The sequence below is a fragment of the Hemitrygon akajei genome, chromosome 12 (assembly GCF_048418815.1).
Source record: "Hemitrygon akajei chromosome 12, sHemAka1.3, whole genome shotgun sequence".
Classification (NCBI taxonomy): domain Eukaryota; kingdom Metazoa; phylum Chordata; class Chondrichthyes; order Myliobatiformes; family Dasyatidae; genus Hemitrygon; species Hemitrygon akajei.
Genome location: NC_133135.1, coordinates 88,116,091 through 88,136,620, shown reverse-complemented (window position 1 = coordinate 88,136,620; position 20,530 = coordinate 88,116,091). Strand labels below are relative to the sequence as shown.

General features: G+C 43.1%; 1 protein-coding gene across 5 annotated transcripts in view; it reads right to left on the bottom strand.

The window, feature by feature from the left end:
* Window positions 1–16,607, bottom strand: part of fam163aa (family with sequence similarity 163 member Aa) — a 198,071-nt gene extending 181,464 nt beyond the window's left edge. For 2 of the 5 annotated variants that reach the window (XM_073062429.1, XM_073062427.1), the window contains exon 1: window positions 15,452–15,861. The gene's annotated coding sequence lies outside the window, so the exon portion shown is untranslated. Of the gene's footprint in view, window positions 1–14,885; window positions 14,948–15,451; window positions 15,862–16,549 lie in introns of those variants that run through there. The other 3 variants (XM_073062428.1, XM_073062430.1, XM_073062431.1) reach the window with 3 other exon arrangements.
* Between the last annotated feature and the right edge of the window lie 3,923 nt (window positions 16,608–20,530).

Sequence of the window (20,530 nt, the reverse complement as noted above, 5' to 3'; positions counted from 1 at the left end):
ACTGACTCACCAGCAATCGGACCCTCCATTTAACTAATTATATGACTTCTTAAACCAAATGGCTGCACCAGTGATGATTTGGTGTGTCATATTATAGAAAAATAGAGGCCTATGGGTAACCCTAGGTAATTTCAAAAGTACCTGTTCAGCTCAGAATTGTGGGCTGAAGGGTCTGTATTATATAACTATATAACAATTACAGCACGGAAACAAGCCATCTCGGCCCTTCTAGTCCGTGCTGAATGAAGAGGGACGCCTCACGTCTTAATAAGCTGGTAAGGAAGGTGGGCTCTGTCGTGGGCACAGAACTGGAGAGTATGACATCGGTAGCAGAGCGAAGGGCGCTGAGTAGGCTACGGTCAATCGTGGAAAACCCTGAACATCCACTGCATAGCACCATCCAGAGACAGAGAAGCAGCTTCAGCGGCAGGTTGCTATCGATGCAATGCTCCTCAAACAGGATGAAGAGATCAATACTCCCCAATGCCATTCGGCTTTACAATTCAACCACCAGGGGAAAGATATGTTAAAGTGCCGGGGTTATGACTGAGCTTAAGTTACCGTTCAATGTATTTTAGTAAACTATTTAAGAACTTTTTAAAAGCTATTTATTAATGCTTTTTTTGAGAGGGTGATTTTAGATGCATATCATATTTATACTGAGTTAAGTTTTGTATGTAATTATTTTTTGATACAATAAGTGTATAGGACATTGGAAAAATGTTGAATTTCCCCATGGGGATGAATAAAGTATCTATCTATCTATCTATCTGAATGCTTACTCTTGTGCTGTAGGTTTCCTTTGTTTCTATGGGTGAATATTTATGCAATCAATTATTTTGTGCTTTATATTTGTAATTCATTTAGATTTTGTAGACTTTGTAGAGATCTGTTTTCATTTTGACATTAAAGAGTCTTTTTCTGTAGATCAGTGTCAAAAAAGACAAATTAAATCCACTGTGATTCAATGTTGTTAAACAATAATACATGAAAACTTCTGGGGGTGGGAGAATACTTTTTATAGGCACTGTAGCTAGTGCGCCTAAGACTCTTGCATGGTACTATTGTAATTTTATGTATTGCACTGTATTGCTGCCACAAAAAAAAAACTAATTTCATGACATATGTGAGTGATGATAAACCTGATTCTGGTCTGGGTCTCTATTGTGGACTGAGAATGGGAAGGGGGAAGAGAGAGGGGAATCATGGATGGGAAAAGGGGAAGGGAGTGGAAAGCACCACAGAGACATTCTGTGATGTCCATAAACTAATTGCCTGGATTCAAATAACCTTGCCTTTGTCTCAGAGCTGGGTGTGTTTGCACTAGCACTCCTTCTCACCAACTGTCCCACACCCCTCCTGCAGTGCTCCACCCTTGCCATTCTCCTCGCCAAATTTATAAACTTGCTCTCTGATCCATGTTAACAAAAACAGTACTGTGCAAAAGTTTTAGATATATATATGTAACATGCTGTAAGGTTTCACTGGTAATGTAATGGTTTCTCTGTGGCAGCAATGTTTGGGTTATGACTAGAGATAACGGGGTTTGGAATGCATTGTTCGTCCTCATGAGTCTGGAAGAGAGATTATCGTGGTCTTTTGTTGGAGAGAGATGAGGAGAGAAGACGTGAATGGAGTGAGTTGGTAGACTGCCAGATGGAGTGGACTTGGAGCGAGGGTCTGAAGGGCAGCGACAATCAGAGGAGGTCGATGGCTTATCAGTGAGCTCCAACATTCCGCAATAGACTGTTTCATAAGATTGGGCCCTTTCTCTTTTTTTTTCATTTTCTTTACTAACCATATAGTCAAAGTAAGAATTATAAAGCTTAATGGTTTAATCACATATCGTGTACTGTTTGTTATCATCAGTCATCCAATTATAGAGCTGCTGAGGTCAGACAAATGGCTGATGACAGCTTCTATTGCCAGTGGAGGTCATCAACTGTACACAAGATGTACACAAGAGGCTTATTAGGAGCCAGCAATGTGAACTGTTAGTGGACACGGGGTTGTCAATATTGATAATGGATCTACCCTTGCCCACGACTGGTGAGACAATTTACATTATCAGTACAGGAGGTGAATCAATGAGGGCAGAGATGTCAGCCTCAGGTACTGGAGATTGTGGGAGCTCAGCTTCCTGTAGGTTTATGGGTGTGTCCAAACAACAAAGGTACTATCCAAGGGATAGACACACTGAGTAAGGCAGGTGCTATCATAGACTCGGGAAAAGGAGAAATAACATGGACAAGCCAGGGACAGCGATTGTGTATGACCAGCAAAGCAGCCAACATGACCCACAGAGAGACAGCAGCACCAAGCAGGTAGGGAAGGCAGGATGATGTGTGGGAATCATGTCAGGAGGTCCAAGAGGAGGGACAGCACCTTCAGGAGCTGTTAGAAGTGATGCAGCTCCTGAGGAATTACAGTGATTGGAGTAAAGGCTCACCAGAAAGGGGACAGGATGGAGCAGAAAGGGAACAGGTGAGCAGACGTCAGTGTGAGGAGGGCAGTGGAAGGACGAGAAGCAACAGAAATTGCAAATGTACAGGAAGAAACCACAAATGCCAATTTTTTAAAATTACATGAAGATATGAAGGACCTCTGTAACCAGGGTAACACATTGGGGGATCGAGCAAAGCAGCAGTGACATATTGCAGATCAGAGAGAGTCTGAGGGAGAGAACATAGTCCTCCCATAGCCAGGTGACCAAGTCATGGTAAGGGAGCTGGTTGAAACGACAGGTGGTGCTCCAGATGAGTGACGCCTGTGTTGGTGTGTAGTCCCGACAAGGCAGCTAGTGGAAACACTGGACTCAGTTTAAACTGTACCACCCACCTTCTTGTCACCTTCACAGACAGAGCAAGAGATCAAGAGTACCTGGTAACAGTGTCATTGCAGAGAACCCAAGTGAAGAACCCCAGCTGGCTACATCAGATCTGATGGAAACAGACCTGCGGCGAACGCAAAGGCAGAGGATGCCGAGGGAGTGTGAGAGCAAGCTGTGAATAGCATGTTAAAGTATAATAGTAACTGTAGTTTGTAATGAAGCCTGGTTGCTAAAGGCAGATGATGAGTTGTATAGCTCAATATAGAAAAACATTTGGGAAAAATAGATGGGAAGGGTTTCAAGTTACAGCAGGGACATCAGATACCACAACTTTGAAGGCATGGTAGATCAAGAAAGGAGTTAAACACAGCATCTGAAGGCAGTCACCCCAGCCTGAATAGGGAGTGAATACAAATGAGCTGGGCCCTGTCAGCGGTGGGTCAGTGATCGAACAGACAGTCCAGAAGAGGGTGCCACCAGGGTGAGGCCCTTGCAGTCACTCTAATAGAGACAACCCAACCTCTCCTGGGGGTTTGGAGACGTGAGAGACTAGTCATTCAGAGTCTAACAACCTTTTGTCATGACATGGAGTATGAAATGTTGCCACTGTGTCTGATACATGAAGGGGTGAAGATAAAGAATGTGATTAAACACTAATTGGCCAGCAGGGAAGGTGGCATTAGACATTCAAAGCTGCATTTTAAAGATCTTGTCAAATTTCTGAAATAATCTCTGCATGTTCAGCAATTAGGGATGATAGGGTAGATGCAGATTCACATGGTAGGTAATTTGTGAACCTCCTTAATGTTTAGCCTTTCCTGGAACAAACTTATTTTTGTCCAGGAGGGCCAAGAGGAGGGCCTGTTAGGATGTTCTCTGGAGTTAGGGCATATAACAAATAATAAGTTCAACAGCAGCCATTCTTCAGATTTGAATGTGGATTGTAGATTTAACTTAAAATGCAGCCCTGAGCAATAGTTTTTCCTGGAGCTGTGGACACCAGTTGATTGAAAAGCAGACAAAGCTGATTAGCATTCATTTTGGGTGTCTGGAATGTGGGTGCGAAGAAAGAGCTGTGTGAAAATTATATGTGATTCAAAGGAAGCATTGTAAATATTGCAACGATAGAATTGTTCTGATCTTTAGCGTAAAAAATGTCATGTAATATAATGTTCAACAGGCCTCTTCCTCCAAGAGTTTCTCATTTTGTTGGATAAAACACTTTTGCATCCATTAGCTTCATGTGTCACTCCAGTGATTTTGTTCTCATTACAATGACTGTATATGACAGAGAACTCTCTCATAGATGATTAATGTATATTGTGTTTGGTTTTGCCATTTACACAGAACCTTCTTATCAGCAGGTTACAGGAAACAAAAAAAAAATCTCGCTATAAATGGAAGTATGGGAGGAAGTTCCTTTGTAGATCAGCTTCAAAGTTCTGCCTCCTGATATTGTAACTATAATCCTTCATTAGAGATATTCCCACTAGTGGATGCATCTTGACATCCACTCTGTCTTCCCCCTCAGGACGTCACATGCTTTAATAAGTTTTCACCTAATTTTTTTTCTGAGCTCTTAAAAAAATGTATATATACTGGGTTATGCATATATTCAATAGGTGATCAGGTGGTCTAGTGAATTCAGGGATTAGGTTCAAAGGCTCAAAGGTCAAATTTAATGTCAGGTAAATGTATACAATATACATCCTGAAATGCTTTTTCTTCGCAAACATCCACAAAAACAGAGAAGTGCCCTAAAGAATGAATGAACAACAGTTAAACATGAGAACCCCAAAGTCCCCCCCCAACTCCCCCCACCCACGCGTAGGTGGCAGTAGGTAACGATTAGGAGGAGATTTGTAAAGCTTCACTGAGTATGAATTTACTGGGACTATTCTTCCTCTTCTCAGTGAATTCTTTAGCAAAGTAGTTTTCTCTTCATTCAATTGGCAAGGTATCCACAGTGTAGTCACCAGCCCTTCTGCATCAAGAGGAAGTTTGAAATGGCTTTGAAAGAAATGTCTTCAACAGGTGCAGAAAGAACAAAAAGAGATTTGGGAGGATAAAGAATTGATAGACCAACAAATGTCAAAGTGTTCCATTGTTGTGAGCCATAGGATTGAAGCAAAAGGCCTAAGGGATTTCCTTTTGCATTTATTATAAAGAAATTGTCAGGCAGGCAGAGGAAATGCTTCAGTGATGTGTCTAAAGCCTCCCTGAAGAAATGCACCATTCCTAACAACATTCAGGGACTGTTGGCACATGACCACTAAGGTGGAGAAGGAGATTTGGGATGGTAAAGAGCCCTGAGGCCATTCACTAGGGGCATTCAGCATAAACAACACTACCCACCACTTGCATCATCAGCCACCATGATCAAACTCTGCCTTCCCCTCTTTTGCTACTCCAGAGGTGCAGGCAAAGCATACCCCACCTTGAGCCCTTGCCTAACCAGAGGAAGAAGTGCATGCCATGCCTTCTGCCATTTTGCCTCAATTAAAGCAGTTTAATTGAACACAGAACAGTACCATTTAGGAACAGGCCATTTGGCCCATTATGTCTCTGCTGACCACAACGCCAATTTAAACAGCACGAGGTCCATCTTCCTTGCCAGTTCCTGTATCTGTCTTCTTAAATGATGTTATTGTTCATACCTTCTGGAGTCCTTGTTGCCATCAAGAGTGATGAAAGCATTTTTATCATTACCTTTTCCAGAAGACATAGGAGCTGAATCAGGCTATTCAGCCCATTAAGTTTGCTCCACCATTTCATTATGGCTGATCTATTTCCCTCTCTACTTCATTATCCTACCTTCTCTCTGTAACCTTTCATGCCCTGACTTATCAAAAACCTATCAGCCTCCACCTTAAATACACCCAATGACTTGTCCTCCTCAGCTGCCTGTGGCAATGAATTCCACATATTCTCTACCCTCCGGCTCACAAAATTCCTCCTCTTCTCATTCCAAATGGATGTTCAGCTTCTATTCTGGGGCTGTGCCCTTTGGTCCTAGATGTCTCCACTATAGGAAGTATCATCTCCACACCCACTCTTATCTAGGCCTTAATATTCGATAGGTTTCAATGAGGTATCCCCACATTCTTCTGAATTCCAGCGAGTACAGGCCCAGTGCCATCAATTGCTCATCAAACAATAAGCTGTTCTTTCCTGGAATCACTCTTGTGAATCTCCTTCCAATCACTCTCCAATATCAGCACATCCTTTCTTAAATAAGGGGTCCCAGAACTCCTCTCAATACTTCCTAGGAACGTAAGCTTTTTTTTCTCTCTGCCTACGGATGTGAATGTTATTACTAGAAAAGAGTCTTCTATTCCTGGATTTTAAAACTGAATTAGCAGGCCAGATGATCAAAGTATGATGTGTCTCTATCAGTGACTGCTGACTCCTTCAGTACCGTAAACAATCTCCAGAGCATGACTTGGGATTATTATATGAAAATTGACATTGTTGTGGTAACCAACACATGACTAGGTATTAAGGGTTGGAGGACTGAGTGCAACACTTGGATTTGTCACAGAAGTGTGAATTAAGCAGCCTTAATACTTTAATATTGTACTCAGGAAATAAAATTGTAATTGCAATTTAACTATTCCCCTGTCAATGTGCAATTGCTGCTTTGCAGAATTAGTTAGTTTCAATTAGAAGATTTTAGTTACCTTAGCATTATTTCTGAATCTGTCGTGCTGATTCCTCCTCAACCCCAATGGCATGCTCTCTCCTGTGAACTAGTAATTAACCCTTTCTGTCACATTGAGTTGCTGTTTTTTTGACGAAACTGTGTGGCTAGGCATAGCTCAAATACCATCTATAAATTTGCTGATGATACAACCATTGTTGGTAGAATTTCAGGTGGCGATGAGAAGGCGTACAGGAGTGAGATATGCCAACTAGTGGAATGGTGCCACTGAAACAACCTGGCACTCAGCGTCGAGTAAAATGAAAGAGCTGATTGTGGACCTCAGGAGGGGTAAGATGAAGGAACACATACCAATCCTCATAGAGGGATCAGAAGTGGAGAGAGTGAGCAGCTTCAAGTTCCTGGGTGTCAAGATCTCTAAGGATCTAACCTGGTCCCAACATATCAATGTAGTCATAAAGAAGGCAAGACAGCGGCTATACTTTATTAGGAGTTTGAAGAGATTTGGCATGTCAACAAAAACTTCTATAGTTGTACCATGGAGAGCATCCTGACAGACTGCATCACTGTCTGGTATGGAGGGGCTACTGCACAGGACCGAAAGAAGCTGCAGAAGGTTGTAAATCTAGTCAGTTCTATCTTGGGTACTAGCCTACAAAGTACCCAGGACACAAAATGGCAGCATCCATTATTAAGGACCTCCAGCACTCGGGGCATGCCCTTTTCTCACTGTTACCAACAGGTAGGAGGTACAGAAGCCTGAAGGCACACACTCAGTGATTCAGGAACAGCTTCTTCCCCTCTGCCATATGATTCCTAAATGGACATTGAATTTTTGGACACTACCTCACTACTAACTGAAAGAAAAGATAGTAAGAGATATCTTACCATCTCTTCTGATATGTAAGGTATGTAAAAGACATATATCTTACTTTCTTTTCTTTCAGTAAGTCCTGACGAAGGGTCTCGGCCTGAAACGTTGACAGTGCTTCTCCCTATAGATGCTGCCTGGCCTGCTGCGTTCCACCAGCATTTTGTGTGTGTTGCTTGAATTTCCAGCATCTGCAGATTTCCTTGTGTTTGCGTAATTGATTTACTTGCTTATTTATTGTTATTATTATTTCAATTTTTGAAACATAGCAAACCTACAGCATAATACAGACCCTTTGGCCCACAAAGTTGTGCCAAACATGTCCATACCTTAGAAATTACTAGGGTTACCCATAGCCCTCTATTTTTCTAAGCTCCATGTACCTATCCAAAAGTCTCTTAAAAGACCCTATCGTATCATCCTCCACCACCGTTGCCGGCAGCCCATTCCACGCACTCACCACTCTCTGAGTAAAAAACTTACCCCTGACATCTTGTCTGCATCTACTCCCCAGCACCTTAAACCTGTGTCCTCTTGTGGCAGCCATTTCAGCCCTGGGAAAAAGCCTCTGACTATCCACATGATCAATGCCTCTCATCATCTTATACACCTCTATCAGGTCACCTCTCATTCTCCTTCGCTCGAAGGAGAAAAGGTCGAGTTCACTCAACCTATTCTCATAAGGCATGCTCCCCAATCCAGGCAACATCCTTGTAAATCTCCTCTGCACTCTTTCTATGGTTTCTACATCCTTCCTGGAGTGAAGCGACCAGAACTGAGCACGGTACTCCAAGTGGGTTCTGACCTGGATCCTATATAGCTACACATTACCTCTCGGCTCCAAAATGCAATTCCATGATTGATGAAGGCCAATACACCGTATGCCTTCTTAACCATAGAGTCAAAATGCGCAACTGCTTTGAGCGTCCTATGGACTCGGACCCCAAGATCCCTCTGATCCTCCACACTGCCAAGAGTCTTACCATTAATACTATATTCTGCCATCATATTTGACCTACCAAGATGAACCACTTCACACTTATCTGGGTTGATTTCCATCTGCCACTTCTCAGCCCAGTTTTGCATCCTATCAATGTACCACTGTAACCTCTGACAGCCCTCCACACTATCCACAACACCCCCAACTTTTGTGTCATCAGCACACTTACTAACCCATCCCTCCACTTCCACAGCCAGGTCATTTATAAAAATCACGAATAGTAAGAGTCCCAGAACAGATCCCTGAGGCACACCACTAGTCACCGACCTCCACGCAGAATATGACCCGTATACAACCACTCTTTGCCTTCTGTGGGCAAGCCAGTTCTGGATCCACAAAACAATGTCCCCTTGGATCCCATGCCTCCTTACTTTCACAATAAGCCTTGCACGGGGTACCTTATCAAATGCCTTGCTGAAATCCATACACACTACGTCTACTGCTCTTTCTTCATCAATGTGTTTAATCACATCCTCAAGAAATTCAATCAGGCTTGTAAGGCACGACCTGCCCTTGACAAAGCCATGCTGACTATTCCTAATCATATTACACCTCTCCAAATGTTCAAAAATCCTGCCTGTCAGGATCTTCTCCCTCAATTTACCAACCACTGAAGTAAGACTCATTGGTCTATAATTTCCTGGGCTATCTCTACTCCCTTTCTTGAAAAAGGGAACAACATCCGCAACCCTCCAAACCTCTGCAACCTCTCCCGTACCCATTGATGATGCAAAGATCATCGCCAGAGGCTCAGAAATCTCCTCCCTCGCCTCCCACAGTAGCCTGGGGTACATCTCCTCTAGTCCCGGTGACTTATCCAACTTGATGCTTTCCAAAAGCTCCAGCACATCCTCTTTCTTAATATCTACACGCTCAAGCTTTTCAGTCTGCTGCAAGTCATCACTACAATCACCAAGATTCTTTTTCATAGTGAATACTGAAGTATTCATGAAGTACCTCTGCTATTTCCTCCAGTTGCATACACACTTTCCCACTGTCACATTTGATAGGTCCTATTCTTTCACGTCTTATCCTCTTGCTCTTCACATACTTGTAGAATACCTTGGGGTTTTCCTTAATCCTGCCTACCAAGGCTTCTCATGGCCCCTTCTGGCTCTCCTAATTTCCTCGTTAAGCTCCTTCCTGTTAGCCTTATAATCTTCTAGATCTCTAACATTACCTAGCTCTCTCAACCTTTCGTAAGCTTTTCTTTTCCTCTTGACTCGATTTACTGCAGCCTTTGTACACCACGGTTCCTGTGCCCTACCATAACTTCTCTGTCTCATTGGAATGTACCTACTGTATGCAGAACTTCACAAATATATCCCCTGAACATTTGCCACATTTCTTCTATACCTTTCCCTGAGAACATCTGTTCCCAATTTAAGCTTCCAAGTTCCTGCCTGATAGCCTCATAATTTCCCTTAACCAATTAAACGCCTTTCTAACTTGTCTGTTCCTAACTCTCTCCAATGCTATTGTAAAAGAGATAGAATTATGATCACCATCTCCAAACTGCTCTCCCACTGAGAGATCTGACACCTGACCAAGTTCATTTCCCAATACCAAATCAAGTACAGTCTCTCCTCTTGTAGGCTTATCTACATATCGTCAAGAAACCTTTTCATTATTATTTTTTTCTCTCTGCTAGATTATGTATTGCATTGAACTGCTGATGCTAAGTTAATAAATTTCACGTCACATGCCAGTGATAATAAACCTGATTTTGATTCTGATTCTGTCTGTAGTAATAACTGGTGATGTTAATTGAACAGGGTGGGTTCTGAGACAGACAGGTCATGAATTAGAGGTATAACTGAATTTCCTTATCTCATTGCACTTGCAGTTAAAATGGTTAAAAACTGTTGAGAAAAAAAATGGATGGGTTATTTTCTGCTTTAAATAATGTGCAAGATCATCTTAAACTGGTGTAAATAATTTCTAGGTGAGAGTACACACACTGTCAATTTGGAGCAAGTATTTCCATGGCCATTCTTGGTAGCTGTGAAAAGTTTTTTTTTGCATTAGAAGCCTCCGCAAGGGTCTTGTTGTTTGCTATGGGCCAATTTAGTTCCGTATTGATACAAACTGGAGCTGGCCTCACTGGCATTACTCCACCACTGAAGGCATCAGGTTAGCCTCAGTCCTTAGCACAGGGGGCAAAAACATACCCATCCAGGAAGAGTCCACTCTCACTGTCTTTAGGGGTACCACATCCAGATTGACCTCTTTGGTAAAGAATGTATCTTTGGGTTCAGGTTTTTCAAGTCATTCTGAAGGAAGGCCTCTGACCACACTCTTGTTCTAGGCTATTCTCTCCATGGTGAGTTGACTCTCCTGGGATTATACCAGCAGGCACAGCAGATCTTTGCCATGCCTTCCTCTTTGCTGCCCATTGCTACATCCGGGAGACTACACTGGAGCTATATTCATGGTGAAATGACTCGTCTTCCCCTTCACCTCCATGCTGACCAACCCATACCTCACAACCTGGGATCTGTCAGCATTGTACACTTCCCCTGAGTGCTTACTGCCATTGACTGCACCCAGGTGCCCAGGGGTTTTATTCTCAAATGAGAAAAATTGCATCAACTGGAGAAGTTTGTACTCTGTCTTAGTGTTTGTGGAGGATTTTCTGGTCAGTGAAAGCAGTTTTTCCAGGAAACATGAGATGGATGATTTCTGTTTGATCATGACTGGTGAGATTGACCCAGGATATGGGCTACACTTTGGCTCAGGAGACCAACTGTCATTCTTGCCAAAACTGCTGAGCACTACAATGACTTCAGTAGTACAGACATCAAAAGCATTTGCTTTCCAAAGTACAATTGCATCTCCTTCCTCAGCCAGGGGCAGCTTGCAATTCATGCCAACCAAGTGCACAGTTTGCCCTGTAATGTGCTGCACGTCTGCACAACCTAGTAAACCATTCCGTGCTGCAGGAAGGGCAAAGGCAACCTGGAGCCTGAGGACCATGCAGTGCACCCTGAAGAGCAGAAGGTAGAGGGTGAGGATTTGATGGTCTGCTCAGCTTCCATAGCCTCACTTCCCAGTGGTTATTGGAGACAGGCACTGGCTACACAGGATGTAATAGCCCCTGAAGGAGAAAATCAGTCCTCAGAAGAAGCCTTTGAAATCATACTCCCTCACCAAACCTGGTGAAGGTCTCCACACTACAATAATGACATTAACGTCAAGTGAGGAGGCTAACTGACAATTCTGTACATTCTAGTTTCCATGTCCAAATACACTTACAATACAACATCAATAAACAAATTACAGAAACACTTGGTACAACTGTTCTTTTTGATCCACAGTTCCCTCTGACTAATTTTTGTAAGAGCATGAAACTCATTGGTGCATTGTTCAATGGTTAGGGACTCTCATACTGAGCCAGTGAGCTGACAGACAGAAGTGGGATATGAGCCATGTGCCACATTCAATATCCGGACAACCTTGTACCCTGCGACCTGGCTCTACCTTGTGATGAAGATGAGGTTGGGAGCACTCCTATATTCCCAAATTCTGTTCCCGTTTTGCTATGCCCACCACCCAGTCCTTGGTGCATGCCAAGCTCTTTAGAGGTATGTACCCAAAATGTCAGGTGATCAATCAGGATGCTGAAAGGAGCAAAGGACTGGTTGGGGACCAACCGCCAAGTGACACAACTTCATTTTTGCCCTGTGCCCTGCTAAAAAAGCTAATCAATCTGTGGACCAACAGCAGGTATGAGTAAAATATGGTAATGGTGTCCACATACAAGGAGGCTTTGACTTGAGTGCCCCTGTTGCCTGTGAATGTCACTGTTCCAATGGCCATGTTGACGAGACCCTGAAGGCTGCAGCCCTTTCTTGTCTGGTATGCAGCAAAGTGTCTGCAGATGTGCTGCATTGGATCTGGTTCCATCACAACCTGTGCAAGTCCCATTTTGGTGCATGTTCCATTAGGCTTGTTCAAATGATTCTTGGGCCAATTTCATGATGTGCTGTGTAGTACTAGTTCTAAATGCCATGACACAGTATCTGAATGGGATTCGGTTTTAAAATACTCTGTATTTTATTAACAGTTAGAGGAATGGAATCTTCTTATGTTCATCCAACAGAGCTGAAGATCCCTCCTTTATAAGTGCAATGAAAAGTCTGCAGGTTGGCCTTGACACTGCACGGTCCATGGGTACAAGCAGTGGGCAGTCCAGTAGGTATTGCACACAGTCTCTTGCTACAGTCATAGTTCTTAGCATGGCCTCATTTCAACACATCATCTATTGACTGACTGACTGGGTGAAGGAGGCAGATGGATTTCCTTTCTCCCTCTTTAAGAGGCTGCCTGGTCACCCTAATGACCCTAGCGACTCAGAAAATAAGCCTGAATGGCTCAAGACCAAGAAGGACACCAAAAGGTCTCCTCAAAACTGCCCCACCTCAGTCATACCAACCAACACTGAAGGCCCTTCCTCAGATGAACAATAGGTAATTGTTAAGTTGTGTTCTGAAACAGATGTTAGATGATATGTCTAGTTTGAAGGATGTTTAAGTGATTTGGTATTTTCTCACAAACATGTGGCCTCTCAGTGATCAACACATAAAAACTCATGCTATCGGTCTCCCTCAGCTGCATTGACACTAGAAGTTACTGATTTAAGATGAGAGGGAAAAGATTTAAAATGATCTCACACAAGATGGTGAACAACCTGCCAGAGGAGAGTTTGAGGCAGGTACAAATACGTTCAAAAAAGACATTTGGATGGGTACAGGGAAGGCTTTAGGGGATATAGGTCAAACACAGGCCAGGAGAACTAGCTCAGGAAGGTACCTTGATCAGCATGCACTCAGCCTGTTTCCATGCTGTATAACTTAATGACTTCAGTTTCTTAAACCATGACCCATAGTGAGAATTAATTCTTTTTTAGTCTGAAATGTTTCTTTCAGTTCTGATTTTTTTGTATACAAAATGGAGAACCACTAAAGTACTTGACTACTCTACTTGCTGATCAAAGGCGGTCCAATACCCAGAAGGCAGAGTAATTCACCAAAATTTCCATATTTGTATATTTCTGAAATTAAGACCAATAAAATAATGATTATTGGTTGGGGTAATCCTCTAAACCATAGACTCAGGTTAAAAGAAGCTGAAATTCTACACATCAAATCTAAATTGTATAAAGCTTATTTAATAAAAAGATTTATGATTTAGAGCAAACAATTAAAGAACAATTGGACATGATTTGTAATCTTGATATGGAAGTATTTTTACTCAGCATTTTTCTTTGTATCTTTGCCTTCCATTGTATGTCCTTGTGCGTAAAACTTAATCACACATTGCTGACAAATTATGCATAGTTTTTTAAAAATGCAATTCAAAAAGAGAATTATGTGATGAGCATGTGTGAATATATTGTGAGAATGCACTAGCAATTAAAGTAGACACTATAAAAATAAGCAAGAATGTAAAGGGTGGAATATTAGATTCGTAAGAACAAGTACTATTACACATGAAGAGTTCTTACAAAAATCAGATTTGCGACGAATCAGATTACATAAAAATATTGAATGTCAAATTTTATATCGGTGCAAATGAATAAAAAAATGAACGAACAATGACTTGGTAAATCAAGTTGAAATTTGGATAAGTGCATAATACCAGAAAGCTTGCATGCAGATGAACCCAAAGGAACGGCAGAGACCCATACAGTTTGGTACCAATGTCGCAGGAGTTGCCTGTCAATATTGAACTCAATGTCTTAGGGACTCCAGTTTCGAATGTTTCCCTCGGCGTTTCCCCCAAAGCCTTCCCCATGAGTGGGTATAGCTGCAAGGCAGTGAAGGTTTGAAATCAGAGTTTTCCTCCTCCTGGATGAGCTCTAACCACTGCTGACAAGCCACGTTTGCCCGAAGCGACTGGTTTGAAGGCGCCAGTAACCCGCTTTTGCCCCTTCTCCTGTAGGTTGAAAAGGTTCCGCCGGGCTTAGTAGCTAAGCCACAAGTGAAGGCGGGTTAAGCGATTCCAATGTTAATAGCAATGAATTCAATGCATTACTTATTGAATGTAAACTTGAGTCGCCATGGAATCTATCTATCTATCTATCTATCTATCTATCTATCTATCTATCTATCTATCTATCTATCTATCTATCTATTTATCTTTCCATATATATAAAGAGTCTGTAAGATATTTTGGGACATTGACTGAAAGACTTGACAACCCCTGGATGTTTGGTGATATTCCCAGAAAAGTGGTAGCTGGCTTTGCGGCTGTGATGTGCTACAGAACTCTACTAGCATATGGCATTACCTTGGATAGCTGCAAAACTGATGAAACACAAAGGGCATTAAAGTAAGGAAGCTCACGGCGCTCTCAATGTTCAGCGAAATGAGGAGGAAGTGGAGAGAAAGGGACTTTTGATGAGGTGATATCGGGGTTTCAATATTTCAGCCCCGGTGATGTTCTAGAGCAACAACGCCCTTTAAGTGGGAGCGATTCCGCTAAATAAATAGAAGTCCCGTCCTTTATTTGTCATATTTACCAAGGTTTATTTCTCCGCGTCACCAACGTCAGGTAGATCTTGCCAGATCCTCCTCGATCACCTGGATCAGACCTCGTGTCCACTTGGGATGGGCTGTAGAGGCAACATGTAGGCCAGTGCGCGTACAGTCTTGTTCACCGAGGTGACCGTAATTTGGAGCCCACGTTACCATCCGGGCTTCCCATTCACCCGGCAGAACAGGTTAGTTTTCTGCAGCCAGTAGCGGGAGCCTCTGCGCTCACTTTTCCTTCCAGTTTGCAATGCAAAGCAACGCTGTTTGAGTCGCCCACCACGGTCGTTTCTTTTATATCCCTGACATCGATGGGTGCAAATTGTAGGTCAAAATGAACACGGCTGCGATAAAAAAAAACTGGCTCCCGGTATCCAACAATAAATTAGACTGTGCCGTTGAAATACCATGTATTAAAGCCGAACACACTTCAGGATCTCATGCTGCGCGCACATTGCAAGCGCAAATCAATGGGTGATTTTTCACATAATCAAATAATGCATGCTATGTGCAACGACAGAATATGAAGGGATTGCAAAACCCCTCGCTATCTTACCTCCAGCAGTTGCTTCGGATTATCTTGATTTCCTTTCCTTTCTCCCAGAATCGGGAACTTGCTCTTTGTGACGTTGTACTCAAGTTTCGAAGGTTAAATTGTGATTGTCTATTCACTTTCCGGGCATCAGTTCTACAAACGAGGGGATCCGACTTCGCCCATTGTCCCAAACGATACTGTCATCAGTTTCCTTCGTTAATTTGCTACTATTCCGGCCCTTAAGGTCCCGATCCAGGAGATCCAAAGTTTTGATGAATACGAAAGGTCATTTCTGAATCGTAAGTTGTGAGTAGATAGAGCAAATTAAATTATGATAAAGTGGCAAAGCGGACAAATGCAGGGATTAGGTACCGTATTCCTAGCAACTCAGAGCTGACTAGAATCCCAGAAAGAGTAATAGTTAGCACCAAGATTGGGAAAAGAGAAAGAGGGAGGGAGGGGTGGGAGAGAGGGAAGGAGGGGTGGGAGAGGAGAGGAGAGAGAGAGAGAGAGGAGAGAGAGAGAGAGAGAGAGAGAGAGAGAGAGAGAGAGAGAGAGAGAGAGAGAGAGTAGAGGAGGAGAGAGAGAGAGAGAGAGAGAGAGAGAGAGAGAGAGAGAGAGAGAGAGAGAGAGAGAGAGAGAGAGAGAGAGAGAGAGAGAGAGAGAGAGAGTCTGAAATTAAGGAAGGGGCATTCAGCACATTAAATGTCACCTACAAAGCGGTGCCGGCGTACCGGATATGCTATAAAATTCATCGAAAGTGTGTCCTGGAGTGATAATCCGATATGTAACTGACCGTTGTTGAACCGCTCCTGGAACTGAACAGTACCGAGCCACTCCTAAAACTAACAAGTGCTAACCCAGTCTCGACACCGACTAATCTCCCGCCGACAATTCGGGAAACTGAAGAAACCGGAGAGGCCGATCCGAACTCAAACGTGTCCGGAGCGAGCAAATCACTCGCCGCGCTGAGCTGCCTCCGTTTTCGCCCTCTGCCCCGTGGAGGTGGCCTGTTACAGAGCCCAGCTGTGGTGCAGTCGAGCGAAGCAATTGCGCCCTTCCTCTCTCACACCGTGCATCGCATGAAACAGAAACCCGCTTCCAATGTTGAAATCTCACCATGCGATTCGGAGCTGTCACAGGTCCGAGGTGCTGAAATCCAGGCGTGTTCGTCCTGACCGTTTGCTATCTCCTTGGATATTTACTCTCCGCGCCCCCTGCTGAACAACAATAATCTTCCAGCCACCTGCGCCCAGCGCTCGGGATAAGCTTCCGATATAATGTCTTCCAGACCCACTTCTTCCCTCTTCACACCCCTCCCTTCTCCTTTCCTTCTCCATACCTCTCTATCCCTTTTCGATTCCCATCAAACAATTTCATTCTCTTTTGGGAATTGATGGTGGGACTGTGGAAAAAAGTGGGCTAAAGGGACTCATTAGATGGAGCCCGTGCACACAGGATGGGCCATAGAATTACTTTGGCACCGATGCTGCAGGACCTCGCATCTCACTCTCCCCAAACTGTGGTTCTATTATTCCTAAACTGTTGAGTCTCATGTTTGTGTAGTTACCCTTTCCCAGTCGACAGTCGGGATCTGTTGTTTCTATAATAGTTATCAATCCGCTGGGAAGCTAATTCCAACTCGGCAAATTTCAGAGGGCTTCCCAGCGGATTGATAACTATTATGGAAACAACAGATCCCGACTGTCGACGGGGAAAGGGTAACTACACATGAGGCGCCAGGGAGAGCCGCCCTATTACAATCAGCTATCAGTCCAAAATTCTGAACCTGAGCGTTCAATCCCTTTTCAAGTAATGCAGTCTCACAGTCAATTGGGTATCACCCTCTGCACTTTATAAATAAAACGGTGAATTCATTTACGTGATGATACATCTGTATATTTCATCAATTCATTTTCAGGAAAATACATACGATACAGCGGAAGAGTTTTTAATACTTGCTTAAGAACATTTTAAGAGACTTGACTGCTAAAAGGGACAAAGCTCCAAACTCAATTGTCACAACAGAGTAATGTTCCACAAGAAAGCTAAATGTAAAAATTAACACGTCAAAAGTGATTTTTTTTACATTTAAAAAGTTTCAACATTAAGTAAAATCTGAAGGATTGGGACTTCACATCAGTAGAATTTAATTTTCCATACAAGAGTCTGTCTGACAGTGAATAATACTGACTAACCAAGAGGTACTGCACTGGAGCAGACAATCCTGCCCTTTATTTAGTATCATCCAATATCAGATGCAAAATCAGATGCCTTGGTTCCATTTCCATGCTGCTTTTAGAGATTTATTTTTAAAATCCAGATAGCAACTTTTTATTACATTTGTGCAGTCTCAGAAACTGACTTTAATCACCTCAAACAGCTTTGTTTCATCGTTCTATCTACAGTGAGACAGCATAAAATGCCCAAACTTCCAGAAGGCATTTTGTTTTTCAGGATTGGGTAAATTAGATTGCGATGTGGAGGAATGGGATGTGTCATTGCATTTATGGGTTTAGGTTTGTCATTAATGTTGTTCTGTAAGATGTGGTGTAGACCTTGAGCTGGATTGTTGCATGGGCAAAGACTCAGGTAGCTTTCCAGTAGGAGACTCAGACTTTTCGCGATATGGTCAATGGAGACTATGTACTAACTTCTGACCACAGTAAGACCAAAGTTTCACAATAGCAAATATTTGTCAATGAATTTTGATGTCTTTGTAAGCCCAGCTGAATTCCAGTTGCTTGACTTTCCTTGGGTCATCTTCTGCATACTGTGTACTATCTGAATTCAAGGTCTGTAGCACTTTTGAAATGGTTATTATTTTGAAATGGATGTGGCCGGTACTGAAAGCACCAATATTTATTACCTATAGCTATTTGCTCTTGAATTAGTGATGATGAGACAGCTTCTTGAACCATTACAGACTGTTTTGTCAAGGTCCTCCTATAACGTGTTGGATGGGGAGATCCAGAATTTAGATTCAATGATGATGAAGGAGCAGTGATATATTTCAAACTAGGATGATATATAATGTGCAGCTGGTGGTGATGTTCCCATTTGACCCCTGCCACAGCCATTGCATGTGTTGGGAACAGAAGTAATATATTTGGTGATGGGGAGGGATGCAATAACAGGAGGCTTGAGAAGCTTTGTGGATATGAAAGAGATGGTATGTTGCCTCGCAGGTGCCAGAGTCAGGGATGTCTCAGATCAGGTCCTCAGCATTCTAAAGGTGGGGGTGTCAACTGCCAGAAGTTGTGATGCACATTGGTACCAACAACATAAAGAGTGAAGATAGAGAGTTAGGCAGTATGTTAACAAGCAGGACCTACAGAGTAGTAATCTTTGGATTGCTGCCTGTGCCATATGCCAGTGAGGGTAACAATTTGGCAGATGAATGTGTGGCTGAGGAATTGGTGTGGGAGCATGGATTCAGATTTCTGTATCATTAGGGAAGGTAGGACATGTACAAAAAGGGCAGTTTATACCCGAACCCTGGATGGACCAATATTCTTGCAGGCAGATATACTAGAACTGTTGGGAAGGGTTTAAATTGATTTGGTGGGGGTGGGGGTGGGAACTGGACTGATGGTCTGACAATGGGGCAGTTGGAGTACTAGATACACTGTGTAGTGAGACTGTGAGGAAAGACAGGCATTTGTTAAGGCAAAATTGTAGTCAGTGGGATGAGTTAAAGTGCAACAGGGGACCAAAATCAAAAAGGGTGATGAATATAGTACTGAAGGTGTTATATTTGAATGCATGCAGTTTCTAGTATAAGGTAGATGATCTTTTGGTGCAGTTAGAGATTGGCAGGTATGATGTTATGGGAATTGCTGAGCCATGGTGGAAAGAAGATCATATTTGGGATCTTAACATGTAAGGATACCCAAGATAAGGATGTTCAGGGCCCCAAACAGTCCTTCCAGATGAGGCAACACTTCACTTGTGAGTCTGTTGGGGTAATCTATTGCATTCGGTGCTCCTGGTGTGGCCTCCTCTACATCGGCGAGACCCGATGCAGATTGGGGGACCGCTTCGTTGAGCACCTCTGCTCCGTCCGCAACAACAGACAGAATCTCCCAGTTGCCACCAACTTCAACTCTTCTTCACATTCCCATTCGGATATGTCCATACATGGCCTCCTCTACTGCCATGATGAGGCCAAACTTTGGTTGGAGGAATAACATCTCATATACCGTCTGGGTAATCTCCAGCCCCTTGATATGAACATCGAATTCTCCAACTTCTGGTAATTCCCTCCCTTTCCCTTCCCCCATTCCACCTTCACTCTGTCTCCTCTTCTAGCTGCTTATCACCTCTCATGACTCTGCCTCTTCTACTACCCATAGTGCTTTCCCCTTAGATTCCTTCTTCACCTCTCCTGCCTATCCTCTCCCTGCTTCCCCTCCCCCACGCCTTGATCTTTCCTCTGACTGGTTTTCCACCCACCCCCCACCTTCTTTATAGGGCTCCTGCCCCTTCCTTCTTTAGTCCTGATGAAGGGTCTCAACCCGAAACGTTGACTGCTTCTTTCAACGGATGCTGCCGGACCTGCTGAGTTCATCCAGCTTTTTTGTACGCAAGGATACACCTTGTGGTGGAAGGACAGGCAGGTAGGCAGAGGAGATGAGATGGCTCTATTAGTAAAAAAAAAACTGAGATCAAATCCTTGGAAAGAGGTGACATTGGATCAAAAGATGCAGAAGGGTAAAAATACCCTGATGGAAGTAATATGCAGGGCTCTGAATTGTTGTTAGGATGTGGGCTGCAAATTACAAAAAGAGATAGAAATTGGATGTAAAAGGGGCAATGTTGTGATAATCATGGAGGATTTCAATATGCAGGTAGATTGGGAACATCCGGTTGATTCTGGATCCCAGGAGATGGAATTTGCAGAATGCCTATGAGTTGGCTTTTTAGAGCAGCTTTTGGTTGAGCCTGCTATGAAAATGGCATGTTTGGGCTGGATGTTATATAATGACTTAGATTTGATTAGGAATCTTAAGGTAAAGGAACCTTTAGGAGGCACTGATCATAATATGATAGAATTCACTCCACAGTTTGAGACGGAGAACATTCAACTGAATGTATCGA